This window comes from Piliocolobus tephrosceles, chromosome 16 (genome assembly GCF_002776525.5).
Source record: "Piliocolobus tephrosceles isolate RC106 chromosome 16, ASM277652v3, whole genome shotgun sequence".
NCBI classification, from domain to species: domain Eukaryota; kingdom Metazoa; phylum Chordata; class Mammalia; order Primates; family Cercopithecidae; genus Piliocolobus; species Piliocolobus tephrosceles.
The window spans coordinates 26,097,903-26,111,684 of record NC_045449.1 but is presented as its reverse complement, the minus strand read 5'-3'; the positions used below and the strand labels follow the sequence as shown (position 1 = coordinate 26,111,684).

Below are 13,782 nucleotides of genomic sequence, written 5' to 3'. Positions count from 1 at the left end.
AATTAGCTGGGCATGGTGGTGGGTGCCTGTAATCCCAGCTACTTGAGAGGCTGAGGTGGGAGGATCCCTTGAGTCCTGGAGGTCAAGGCTATAGTGAGCTGTGATGAAGCTACCGCACCCCAGGCTGAGTGAAAGAGTAAGACTCTGTCTCAAAAAAGTAAAAAATAAAAAAAATAGGTCTCCGAAAAATTTGGATTCAGCCGAGCGCAGTGGCTCACACCTGTAATCCCAGCACTTTGGGAGGCCGAGGCAGGTGGATCATGAGGTTAGGTGTTCGAGACCAGCCCAGCCAACATAGTGAAACCCCGTCTCTACTAAAAATACAAAAAATTAGCCAGGTATAGTGGTAGACACCTGTAATCCCAGCTACTTGGGAGGCTGAGGCAGGAGAATCACTTGAACCCGGGATGTGGAAGTTGCAGTGAGCTGAGATTGTGCCACTGAATTCCAGTCCAGGGGACAGTGCGAGACTCCGTCTCAAAAAATAGTAACAATAATAAAAGTGAAAAAATAAAAAGGTATTTCTGCTTCTCGACAATCCCCCAGGATCTCCAAAAGCCTTGGCTGGTCAAAATAGTGTCATATGTCACTTAACAACGGGGATCCGTCCTGAGAAAGGCATTGTTAGGTGATTTTGTTATTGTGCCAACCTCACAGAGTGTACTTAGATAAACCTAGTGGTGTATAGCCTGCTGCACACCTAGGCTAGATGGGGTAGCCCATTGCTCCCAGGCTACACACCTGTACAGCACGTTCCTGTCCTGCATGCTATAGACAACTAGAACACAATGGCAAGTGTCTGTGTATCTAAACATAGAAAAGGTACAGTAAAAACAGAGTGTTATGATCTTATGAGACTGCCGTCCTACATGCAGTCCCTCGTTGACCAAAACATTATTAGGCAGTGCATGACTGTATCTGCGGGGTGGGACTGGATAGGGTGGGGGCAGGGAGACCTGCTGAGAATGGAGGAGATCCATGAAGTAAAGTAAGGATGGAGAACTTTCAGTCAAGGAAAAGCAAGCTCCAGGGTCACAGCGGAGGGGGAATGACCCTCAACCCACTGCAGTTCTATTTTCAAAATGGCTAGTTCACTGGGCCTCAGACAGTGGACTCTGAGCTTTTATTTTATTTTATTTTATTTTAACTATTTTATTTTATTATTTTATTTTATTTTATTTATTTTATTTTTTGAGACAAGGTCTTACTGTGTCGCCCAGGCTGGAGTGCAGTGGTACGATCTTGGCTCACTGCAACCCGCACCTCCTGGGCTCAAGCAATTCTCGTGCCTCAGCCTCCCGAGTAGCTGGGATTACAGGCACACACCACCACACCTGGCTAACTTTGGTATTTTTAGTAGAGATGGGGTTTTGCCATGTTGGCCAGGCTGCCTTCTATTTTAAAATACTATGCAAGTTCCTGCCCAGATAGATGCCTCCTCCGCTCCTGCCTCAACTTCTCAGGAAAGGTTGGGGGCATCTTGTCCAGCCCAACACTGTTGCCTCTAACATCACTGACCCGGAAGATGACCTTCCTTAGGCACTGCACGTGCAGCTAGGCTCTTCCAGGCCTTCACTGCACACAAACCAGGGAGCTCCTGCACCCTCCTGGGCTCTGATCTGCACAGGAATATCTTGATGTCCAGCCGTCCCGACCCTCAGCCACTCCAATCCTCCACCAGAAGAGAAGATGCTAAAAATGCACGCAAACAAAATTGTTTTAATAATCAGCAAGTCCCCATTCACTCTTAGTTTGGAGGTACATTCCAGTCTGACCCCAGGAAGTCCCAGTCCTCCCAGAAGGGCCAGGTGGGTGAGGGGCAGGTTGCTGGCCGCTGCCCGATGCACACTGCAAGAACAATAAGGATTTTTAGGGGCATTATGACTGAGTCAGAAAACACAGCTGCCCCTGAAAGTCCCTCATTTTTCTTGCTGTCCTTGAATACTCTCCAAGTGAGGAAGCAGTCGTCTGCATGCCCAGGCGAGCCGAGGTAAAGCTGGTGTCCCCTCACCCGACACTGACCCCCTCCACACAGCCCATGGGAAGGCTGCAGGGTCTCCAGAGAGGCACAATTCTCTCCGATGCTGGGCCCAGCTGTGGCCAGCCTCGCTGCCCTCCCAAGGCACGCCCAGGAATGACCTGTGTTCCACCCAAAGCCGACTCAGAACCCAGAGCCTTCTGCCTGCAGGGAACTGCAGACCAGCATCCTGGTGGAATCCCAATGTGAACGGCAGCCCCCAAAACTCAGGAATGTGGCAAGAACTATAGCCTGTAGCCCCTGTGTTCACAGGAGAGGCGTGGACCATCTCAGAGAGACAGTGATGGTCTCAGGCCTGGTGTGACACATGAACACAAGACAGCCAGCCTCCAACCTTCTTGGAACCAAGGCCTCTGCTGAGGCCAGGCCTGATTCAGGCAACGAGAAGAAAACACCAGGAAGTGCCTGGAAGAGCAATCCGGGCCTGAGAACCTGGGAGAAGAGCTGCCCCGAATCCCTCCAGCCTGTCTTAAAGAACAGCACACAGACGTGAGATTCCGACAGGAACGGGCACGGGAACTCCGGTTCCGATTCTCTCTAGCAGTCGTGGCCTTGGTTACCCTGTCTGTAAAATGGGCCTGGAAGGAGCTAAGCTCCCACCACCCTCCCTCCCATTTCAAAGGGAAAGCTAAAGAGGAAATGAGACTTTCAGCTCTGTCACAGAAAGCAAAGGGGCTGGAAGAGGCTGCAACCTGTGAGTAACAGCGCGCCCTGGGGTGCCGCTGAACGTATCTCAGGCCAGCCCGCCAATTCTCGGCCATATCCCACCCCACCCTTCGCAAAAGAGCTTCACATTGGCCTGAGTGGGAAGGCAGGTCCTCCCAATACTCTTCTATGAAAACGGCCTACAATGGGCAACAAAGACAAGTGTGAAGACCTCTGGAATGTCCTAGGTGGTTTTGGGGTTCAAATCAACAAGCTCACAGGCTCTGCTGGGAAGCACAGGCTGGAAGAAACCAAGGTTGAGTGAAGGAGATGGTGAGAAAGTGGCCAAAAAGAAGGGAAGAGACTGCTGGCCAATTTGTTTTTCGTATAAAAGAGCTTCCAGAATCAGAGACTTGTAGAGGATTCTCCTTAATGGGACAATCCCTTCTGCGCCGAGGCCCAGGTGAGCCTCCAGGGCAGTAGAGGGTCAACCCCAGCATCAGGGTCCAGACCAGGAAGGCCCCTAGGGAATGAGGTCCTGCACGTGCCTCCCACCTGTGGAATGTCACCCAGCAACAGGAAACGTGTCTCCTGAGACCAGGCCACTTTGCGCAAGGCCCCAGCACAGCTGGAATCTGTCCAGCCTGGCACTGCACCTGCTCTTTGGGGGTCTGACCATTGGTCCCACTGTCCATGCAGGAAACCTGGCCTCTCAGAACACAGGCTGCCCCCGCTGTGGTGAAAACACATCCCTACAAAAGACAGCCAGCCTGCCCTGGCACCACTACCCGCTAACTTGCCATATGACCTGACCCTGCATACACTACTTGGCTTCCCAGCCTCAGCTCTCCTATCTGTAAATAGGAATAACAAGCCCCATTTGTTATTGGGCAACAAATAACAACGTTGGAAGGGCAACGTAAGGATTGAAAGAAAGCAAAGTGTGTAGCAGGCTCCTAACAAAAGTGGATCCCCTCAGATCCCAAGGACAGGGGCTGGGCTAGAGCGAATTCTTCCCCTCTGGGAAGGGGGCTGGGTCAGGGTGTCAGCCTGTGCTTCGCTGCACCCTGGGCACTGACATTGCACCTTCTCCCCCACACTCCATGCTCCTTCCAGTTCAGACTGTGAGGAAGTGTGCCTGCTATCCCGACTGCCAGCTCCAGCCTCAGCCCTCTCGAACTGCCATTCTGGCACCTGTCACCCACCCGGAGCTTTCTGTCCTAACCAAGATCACAGACATATTCTCCACCAACAAAGCAGAACCGAAGCAGTGCCCCCACACTAGGCTCTGCATTATCTGAACCACTGAACAACACACCTGCATCACCGTGCTGAACTGCTCCCGCTGCCTGGCACACCTTACCCCATGTGGTGCCGTGCAATAAGCAGGCAAGATCTAGCTCACCACTCACTAGCCTTGGGCCAGCAACTTAACCCCGAGTGCTTTGGTCTGCTCCTATGTGAGTCTGGGGTTACTACCTATTTCACAGGGTTCTCTGGAGGACTGAATGGGTTCATTCATGGAAAAGGCTTAGAACTGTGCCTGGCACAAAGCGTTCAATCAAGATTAGCTATTATTACCATTCCTGCTTTATTCTTCAAGACTCAGCTCACCTCTTCTGGGTGACCTTCCTTGACCCCAGCCTCTTCCTGGGTTATAGCCCCTTCCTTCTCCCCGTTTCACCGTCCCAAAGCTCATCACACTGTGCTTTACCTATTGGTCCACCCCACCAGAGCGCAATCCGGGGACCACCTGCCTCACAGTCACACACACTTATTAACAATGCCGATTGCACCCCCCTTCCCAGGTCTACCAAGAGGCCCTGGAATCTGCATTGTTAACAGGCTCCTGCTGTGATTCTCCCAAGTTTGAACCACTGCTCTGGCACCTGTCATCTACCTGAGCTTTGTGCCCTAACCCAGATCACACCCATATTCTCCACCAGCAAAGCAAAACCCAAGTCCCCACACCCAATGTTACAGGCAGTGCTTGGCCCAGAAACAAAAGAGCTTGGGCCAAAAACAAGGAGGCAGAGTCAGGAGAGCTGCCCCTGACAGTGGCTGGAGGATCTCCTCACACCGTGCTGGGTATGTGATGGTGACCCATCTGGACTTGGCTATGACAGCAGAGCTAACCTATCACCAAACACACCAGCCACCCAGTCCAGTTCCATGCGCCTTCCCTGAGTGCTCACTCCGTGTGGGCGTGCACTGGCCACACGCTGATGACTGAGGTGCATCATGTGCCAAGTGGTGATAAGGACGGGTCAGGGTGATGTCCCATCAAGACCAAAGGGATGAAGTCATGGCCTAGCTTTTGCATTTTGTAACTGTGGTTGGTGCAGACCCACCATCCTTTATTTAAAATTTTCAACTCAAACAAAACTCCAGATACTGAAAGTTGTTTTTGTCACTGAGTGGGAAAATCTGACCCAAACTGACTTGAGACTGTCAGAGTCTGTATTTATCCTGGGGAGTGTGGGTATTCATACTCACCTGAGTGAGTGCCCCCTTCCTCTGCGGGCTGATGGGCCACCAGGGCTTACCAGGGAGCTGCAGAGTGAGGAGGCTCCACTCTGAACAGACTCCCTAAAGTGTCAGCAACCCACAAAACCATGAGAGAAGAAAAAGAAAGGGCAACTAAATATCAGCCCTTGTTTGGAATTGGCTTTAGAGAAAAAAAAAAAGCATCCACCAGCCCTATCCTGGCTAGGAAAGAAGGTGACCAGGCAGAGGGCAAAAGTCCCAAAATGTCTTGGGAGAGAAACCACCTACAGAGAGAAGGTGCTGGGCACATACAGGAACCTGCTGTCTCTCTGGGATGCTGGAGCCTGCCGCCAGGGCTGGCTGAGAGGATCTGGCCCTGCAGCCTGGAAAGGCCAGGCCTTCTTTGAGTCGGGGGGCCAAACATCCTTGGTGGAGCTTGGGGGCGGTTGGAGGTTGGGGAGGACGGGGCGACTCCAGTACACAGACTAGAGGAGTGGGCTCTGAGGGTCCCGCCCTCCTTCTGTCTACTCTAGCCAGTCTTCCCCAGCCAGCCCACTAAAGAGGTGGGAGTCAGAGGGCTCGGCTGGATTTAAACTTCTGATGCAGTGAGAAGCCGTCCTGGCCTCGCAGGCTGGCCCCGCCCTTGCTGGACATTCCGGGGCTGGGATGAACAAGCCAGGAGACCTGAAACTCATCCATCAGAGCCGCTGGGTTTACGATAATCAACCTCTCTCTGCCAGAAATTCTTTTGCTAAGAACACATAAGCTCTGAAACACTCATTCTCAGCCCCTCACTCCCCATACACCTCACAAACCCACCTGGGACTGGGCTCCCCCAGCAGCACCCCTGCCTGGTCCCAGGCTGCCAGCCAACATGTCTTGGGGCTTGGCTCTGACCCCAAAATCCATCAGTGGGTGGAGGCCTGAGTGAGTAGCCCTCAGCAAGGCTGGACCTGGGCCCAACTGCAGTTGTCCACACAAAAACACACTCCCGCCACCAAGGCCAGGCCAATGAGGGCAGCGCCTGCTTTCCATCTATGTTTCCAGACCATCTGGAGGAGCCAAGCAGGGGTGGGTACTGACATTGGAGGCACAACTTTTATCTCTTTAAGGCAACTCCACTTGGCAGGGGGTGGGGAACAAGACAAGCAGACCAGGCAGGCAGACGGCAGGGCTAAAGTCTGCAGAAGAAAACAGTATGTTTAAGGATGCATTTATCATTTTGACACGGCGTCAGCCAACTCCGGTCAAAGAGCCATCCTAGCCCACCACCTGTTTTCACAAAGTTTTGTTTTTTGGGTTTTTTTTTGTGGGGGAGGGATGGAGTCTCACTCTGTCACCCAGGCTAGAGTGCAGTGGCACAATCTCAGCTCACTGCAACCTCCACCTCCCGGGTTCAAGCGATTCTCCTGCCTCAGCCTCCTGAATAGCTGAGATTACAGGCACCTGCTATCATGCCCAGCTGATTTTCATGTTTTTAATAAAGACGGGGTTTCACCACGTTGGCCAGGCTGGTCTCGAACTCCTGACCTTCAGTGATCCGCCCATCTCGGCCTCCCAAAGAGCTGGAATTACAGGTGTGAGCCACCACACCCAGCCCTCATAAAGTTTTATTAGAACATAGATGTACTCATTCATTGATGTATTCACAACGATAGCAGAGCAGAATCTGCCTCTGAACAATCTTTGCTTGGCACCTGGTGAGGGAAGGCCTCTGAGGGTCATGGGGACAGCCAAGTCACCTGCCCTGGTGGAGGTGCAGCTGTTTGGGCATCGCACACACTGGTCAGCTGGACTCTCATTCTGACTTCAGGCTCCTCCTGTAGCTGAAGCAGAAATGGGCCCTGGCAGAGCGGGGACTCTGAGCACATAGCTACCATGGTCTTAAGTAGATGCTACTCCAGGGCAGAGTCTCTTACTCCAAACCTTCAGGCCATATGTGTTCCGGAACTTTTCAGGTTTTAGAAAGGGAATGTGGTGCCTATGCCACATATTATGTAACACCCCAGCAGGGCAGCACCCATAATCAAACATTAGTATCTCTGCAGGAAAACCCATGAATATTTACAATCCCCAGGACAAATATGGACTCCAATAGTCTCAAGTCAGTTTGGGTCAGGTCTTCCCTCTCTATTAGTGACAAAAACAACTTTCAGTATCCAGAGTTTTCTTGCATATCCAGAATTTTGGACAAAGGATGGTGGGCCTGCATCAACTACAGTTACAAAACGCAAAAGCTGGGTCCTGACTTCATCCCCTTGGTCTTGACGGGACAGCCCTCCGAACCCCCTGACAGACGGTCTTCCTTGCCACCTGGCACATGGAAGCACATACAAGGCTCACAGTAAATATGTTCTGAATTAATTCAGATCACCAGATTTTTTTTTCTGCCAAAGAACAGCTACTAATATGAATGATGAAAATGTAGAAAAAATAGTATTTAATGCCAACCCCTGTCTGCCTGCTTCATTACCAGGAACAAAGAAAAGCCAATATAAATGAATAATTCTTCCAACTCCATTTACTCAGAACAAGGAAAAGAAACTATTTTCTGGTCACTGTTGCTGCCTCATGGGCAGGCACATTAGGTTTTTGGGGGAGCAGGTGAGTGGCTGGAGTCGAAACTTTAAAAACCCATTATTTTTCTCCCCTGTGTACTTCCTTAGAGCCTCCCTGTGGCCAAAGTTCCATTTGGAAATCTAAAATAATTTATCTCATCACGAATTCCTAACAGCTAATTAGAAAAATGTACTAATTGGATAATCTGGTTTCAGATGTTCTAATTATACTCCTTTGGGGGGGGGGAAGCAATATATACACATACATAACTTAATAGCACTTCTTCCAAAAAGTGTAAAGTATCCAGAAGAAACAGCACTTCTTCCAAAAAGTGTAAACTACCTTCCGAAAAGCCTAAAGTAGGCCATGCATGGTGGCTCACACCTGTAATCCTGGCACTTGGGGAGGCTGACGTAGAAGGACTACTTAAGCCCAGGAGTTCGAGACCAGCCTGGGCAACATAGTGAGACCCCCCCCCCCCCCATCTCTACATTTTTTTAAAAAGCCTACAGTATGAAGATCAAAAAAAGTCACCTTAAAATAGTAGTGATACTGCAAAAGTATTTTAATACATATTATCTACAAACAGATAAACCATGTCCTACAAAATACATAGTTTTTCTACATTAGAGGATATCTGAAAATATATTTTGGTGATAACTCCCACCAGATGTTTGGGAAGTAAACGGATTTTCCCCCTTTTTAATGCAACACAATTTTAGCATTCTGAAACGTCATACCCTCTATTTCTTAATAGAGTAACTCTTACAAATGACTACCAGAAATTTCCTCATTGCCTGAGATTTCTAAACCCCAAATTGGGAAAGATGTTCTTGATTCCATTGGCGATTTCGACCTCTCCTGGGCACGGGGCAGATTTCTGGGATGGATCTGACTCCATGATTGGGAAATGCTTTTGGCCTGCCTGACAACATAGTCTTGGGGTAAGAAGGCAAGAGGGTGGCTGTTGGGAGGGGCTGTGCCTTGACAGCGACCTGGACAGGGCATCCCTCTCGTGCCTCGAAGAACTGTCTGGTCAACGTCGTGGGCCCGGCACACCTTCCCAATGAGCTGAAAGCTGCCCACAAGCTCCAGGGCTATATGTAGTCAGGGCTGACTGTCCCTCGCAGGGAGGCGATGAGGACGAGGCCGAGAACTGCCACCTGCAAACACCAGCGTCTGCAGCCCTGCCACCCTGGTGGAGACCCCAGTAGGCTGACCACAACTCCTTGTGTAGAGGACGCAAGCATCCTCTGGGGGCATTTTCTCTGGCCCTTTGCTGGACACGTGCTACCCATCTGACAAATATCAACCATGCTGGGCACGTGTGGCCTGGGCCGACACAGGACTGCAGAGGGCACCAGGGGCTGCCGCTGCCACTGGCCAGTCAAGTCACTTTCACTTTTTGTTTTTTTTTTCCCCTGGGTCACTTCTCACTCTGAAGGGAGAAAATGTTCTTTAAATGACAAGACAGAAAATCTTTAGAAGTGTTCCTTTTCATTTTCTTTTTTCTGAGGATACTGTTTTTATCTGAAGACTGGATAACAGGCTTTACTCCATGGGGCTGAGAACATGATATCCCAAAGCCTGGCACTTTGGTAAACTGAGCACTTTGAACTAAAGGAGAAAGCAAGTTCTCTCTGACTTTCTTCCACCCTTCTGTCTCTTGCCCCTCTTTCTCCCCAGCAGCCAGGCACAGAAACCAGAATTCCTCTTCCCCAAGGTGGGTCATAGGAAGTAGAACTCCTCTCCCCCAAAGCAAGACATAATATCTAGAAAGGTCACTCTCTCCCTTCACAACCCTCATCCCAAAGGGGTCCTGCCCCATACACCCCCATACACCCCAACATGCTGCACTGCACAGTGAGGCCAAAAAGCATCTGAATAGACAGGGCTTGCTGGGTGGCCCCCTCTGTCTATTACATTAGGTCACACCCTTTCTGTCCAATCACATTCCTAGATGGCTGTCCATTCTTCCTCCAATCTAAGCATAAAAATAGTTTTCCCTGGGTCTCTGCGTCTTATTTCTGAAGGCTCCCATGTCGTGTAAAACACTGATTAAATAAATTTGTCAAACTTCTCCCCTGTTAACCTGTCTTTGTTACAGAAGTGTCAGCTGTGACCCTTACAGGGAGGAGAGGGATTGCACCTTTCTGCCCCTACAACCCCAGCTACACAACTTCAGTCCCCTGGGCTGCTTAGCTCTAATATGATTACACATCTAAATGCAATACATGGAGCAAAGTGGTATTATTTTTCTGGGAAAAACCAACATCATAAAAGGGTCTTTATTGAATCAAAGGGCTCATGAACTGTTCTCTTGCCTAATTATGGCTCCCAAGTGAACAAGGCTGGGTTTCCAGGCAGGAGTCGGCACAATTCTCCGGCCCAAAGACCAATGGGCTATTTGTCACAACTTGTCTAATTACAACGAAATCTGCCCCAAGGACGAAAGGGAGAATGCCAAGATAGGGTGGCAGCAGCCCCTCCCCCTCCGGCTCTGGAAGCAGGGAGCTGGTCCTCAGGCCTCTCTCTATCCCCACTCCTTACATTCAAAGTCAGGATCCTAGACTCTGCCCCTTCCTGCGGTCACAGTTTAAGTGGTCTTCCAGCATCCCAGTACTGCCCCCTGTAATCTCATCTCTATAGAGAAGGCCCATTGTCGAAATGGGATATTTTGGCAGATGTGTGAACATTCAGAGATTTGGCCAAGGTTAGCGTGCACCCAGACCTGAGCAAAGATAAACACTTGCCATCACCAGACACAGGAGCAGAGAGGGTGTGTGCCTCGGGCCAGAGGAGGGTTCACCCCCCACACCAACCAGACCAACCAGCTGGAGCAAGCGGTCTAGTTGACTTTTCCCAGATATACAGTGGTCTGGCCGGGCAAGTTGAAGACTAACATTTTACCCATACTTAAGTATCTGTTTAATCACCCTCAAAGTTCCAAAAGCAAAGACACTTTTCAAGAGAGACAGGGTCTGACTCTATTGCCCAGGCTGGAGTGCAGTGACCCAGTCAATCACAGCTCACTGTAACCTTGAACTCCTGGGCTCAAGCGATCCTCCCACCTCAGCCTCCTGAATAGCTGGGACTACAGGCACACACCTCCATGCCTGACTAATTTTTCCTCTTACTTTTTCAGAGGCAGGGTCTTACTATGTTGCCCAGGCTGGAGTGCAGTGGTGTGACCATAGCTCACTGCAGCTTCAAACTCCTGGCTCAAGCAATCCTGTCTTGCCCGTCTCCAGAGTAGCTGAAACGACAGGTGTAAGCCACCACACCCAGCTAATTTATTTTTTATTTTTGTAGAGATGAGATTTTGTTATCTTGGCCAGGCTGGTCTGAACTCCTGGCCTCAACCGATCCTCCCACTTAAGCCTCCTAATGGGTTGGGATTATAGTCGTGAGCCACTGAGCCCAGCCTTTCTCTTTTGTAAGATATGGCCCCCTCCCCACCCTTCCCATGTTCTTAAGCCCACAAAAGCAAGTTTGACAAGAAGGAACTCAGCACAAGCTCACCCTGACTCTCCCACTAACCTCTCCTCTCAGATAGGCTTAAGCGGTAGTCACACGAACCCAACCCCCGGAAAAGGCTGTGACTCTTGGCCCCCCACCTCCACCCCACGCCCCTCCCAAGTGGTAGGCATGTCTCACTGAAGAGGCAGGACCCACACAACTCACCCCCACACCCCAACAGCAAGGATTTGCTCTTCTTCCACTTGGTATCTGCTTCCCCAGATACCAAGCCAGCAAGCAGGCACACCAGCCTCAGGTAGTCCTTCTTTGACCTCATTGTCCCATGGGCCCTGGGATGAACATTGTCACCCCGGAAGAACTACCATGTACCACCCCCGACCATGCGCCTGGTGTTTCACACAGACATTCTTGTTCAGTCCTTATAATGCCCTGAGAAGAAGGTACGTATTATCACAGACAGGGAAACTGAGTCTTGGGAAGACGTCCCTGGCCCGACCCAGCTAGTCTACAGGAGAGCCAGGTTTCTGATGCCAAAGCCCACACCCTTTCCCTGTCTTAAGCAGAGAAGCATTTTCTGTTTTCAACCAGCCTGCTGGAAAGCCAGGTGCTACCAGCTAGTAAGCAGCAATGCAATCTAATTCTTTTCAGGGGGGTGGGAGACATGGGGGAAAAAAGGGTTTTGTTTTACAATGGACAAGGAGGGAAAAGAGAGTTATTTCTTAAATGTTTGCCTGGGAGACCAGAATTTAAGCCTCAGTCACCAAGAAGGAAGAGCCAGTGTTTTCACTTGAACCCCACATTCCCCAGGGCAGAAATCCAGTGAGAGGAAGCGAGTTTCATGAGAATGAACCACAAAGTCTTCACAGGCCCATCCAAATTTCCCAGCTGCAATCTCCGAATCCCTCACCCAGCCCCCCCACCCTCCAAACCACAGCCCCAGGCTCCACCCCGTGCCCTCCTCGGCTCCTCCTCCTCAGGATCGTAGAAGAATGCCAAGGGGGGTCTGGTGTATTCAGTCCAGTCACCCACTTGACAGAGAAGGGGGCTCTCAGGCTGCAGTGACAAGCTCAGAGGAAAATCAGGCAGCGGGGCTTTCCACATGGCACCTCCCTGCTCAGTTCTCCTGGGCAGCAAATGCAAGGGGTCTGGCTATGAGGTGATTTCAAAATTCCTCAGACCGTGCCAAAGGGAGGAGGAGGAAGCACCCACAGTGGGTAAGATGTCACCTGCTCTGGGTCCTGTAAGCCCTGCCCCCTGCCCAGAGCCAGTGAGGCCTGCTGAAGGCTCTTGAGCATTGAAAAGATTATGGTCTATCCCTACCTCCAGTCCCAAATTCTAAAGAAAAACACCACTGAGCCATGAAAAAGTCTAAATCCCAAGAAATTCTGATTTCCTCCCCGCACCCCCCATGATTACTCTGCAGCATTTTTTGGAATATCAAATTCTTTTCTCGTCCCCCTCACCCCCCTTCCATTTTGTCCCCTGCTTGACTGGTCCTACTAGAGGATGTTGAGCTTGCCCACGGCATGAGTGAGGGAGCGAGCCTTCAGCAGCTGTGGCAATTCAAATGTCTTCCCTGGGACCTTTTCTGAAATGTGCTCAGTGTCAGGACCGGACGAGTCTTTGGGCCTTTAGGAGTGATGCACTGCTGAGCAGATGTGCAAGGCAGCCACATCTGCTACCCAGGGTTCCTTTAATGACTCGGTGCCAGCGAATCCAGGCCCAACCACCTTCTGTTCTACAGCCCCAGCTTGCCAGCTTCCAACCTGGGAGGCTGTACCCGGAAGGCCGGGGGCCCTGCTCCTGTGGTACCGAGGCAAGCTGGGAGATTCTGGGAGAGTCTCTTCCCCTCTGAGTCGCGACTTCAACCATACAATGAGGACTTATAATACCATTAATCTGCTCTCAGAGCTGGGGCAAAAATCAGAGCAGGCGGCGAGGGACCGTGCCCATCTTACTAACGGACACCCCAGCATCTGCCTGGCCCAGTCCCTAGCACATAGTTGTCAGACCACAGAGACTGAGAGGACTGAGACTCAGATAGGGGACGGGAATCCCAGACAGTACCCCATCTCGTGATTACAATGCTCCTATTCCCAGTGGATTAAGTAACTTGCCCGAGGCCCCCTGCTCCCAAGCGATGCAGTTAGTCCCTGAACCTACCAGACCCACAAGCCCGAGTCTCAATCACTCTGCACCAGTTTCAACCAACATGTATATACATACAGATTCAAAGTAAGAGAGCCGGGTTGTATGAAAAGAGAGGTTAGCACTCCCCTTGACAAGGATGGAAGAGGCCCTTGGGCCTGACAACGCACATACGGTTAAGGCACTGCCACCTACATCATGGCATCTAAACATCTTTTTTTTTTAATTTAAAATAATAATTTAAGACAGGGCGTGGTATTTCACATCTGTAATCACAGTACTTTGGGAGGTCAAGGTGAGGGGATCACTTGAGGCCAAGAGTTCAAGACCAGCCTGGCAACATGGTAAAACCCCGTCTCTACTAAAAATGCAAAAAATTAGCAGGGCGTGGTGGTGCATGCCTGTAATCCCACTGAGGCAGGAGA

The 13,782-nt window shown here is 50.7% G+C and overlaps 1 non-coding gene across 1 annotated transcript; it reads left to right on the top strand.

The window, feature by feature from the left end:
• The first annotated feature begins 13,455 nt into the window (after nt 1–13,455).
• Nucleotides 13,456–13,578, top strand: LOC111520275. Its single transcript, XR_002724620.1, has one exon. It is a non-coding gene; the product is annotated as a U6atac minor spliceosomal RNA (small nuclear RNA).
• Nucleotides 13,579–13,782: the final 204 nt, after the last annotated feature.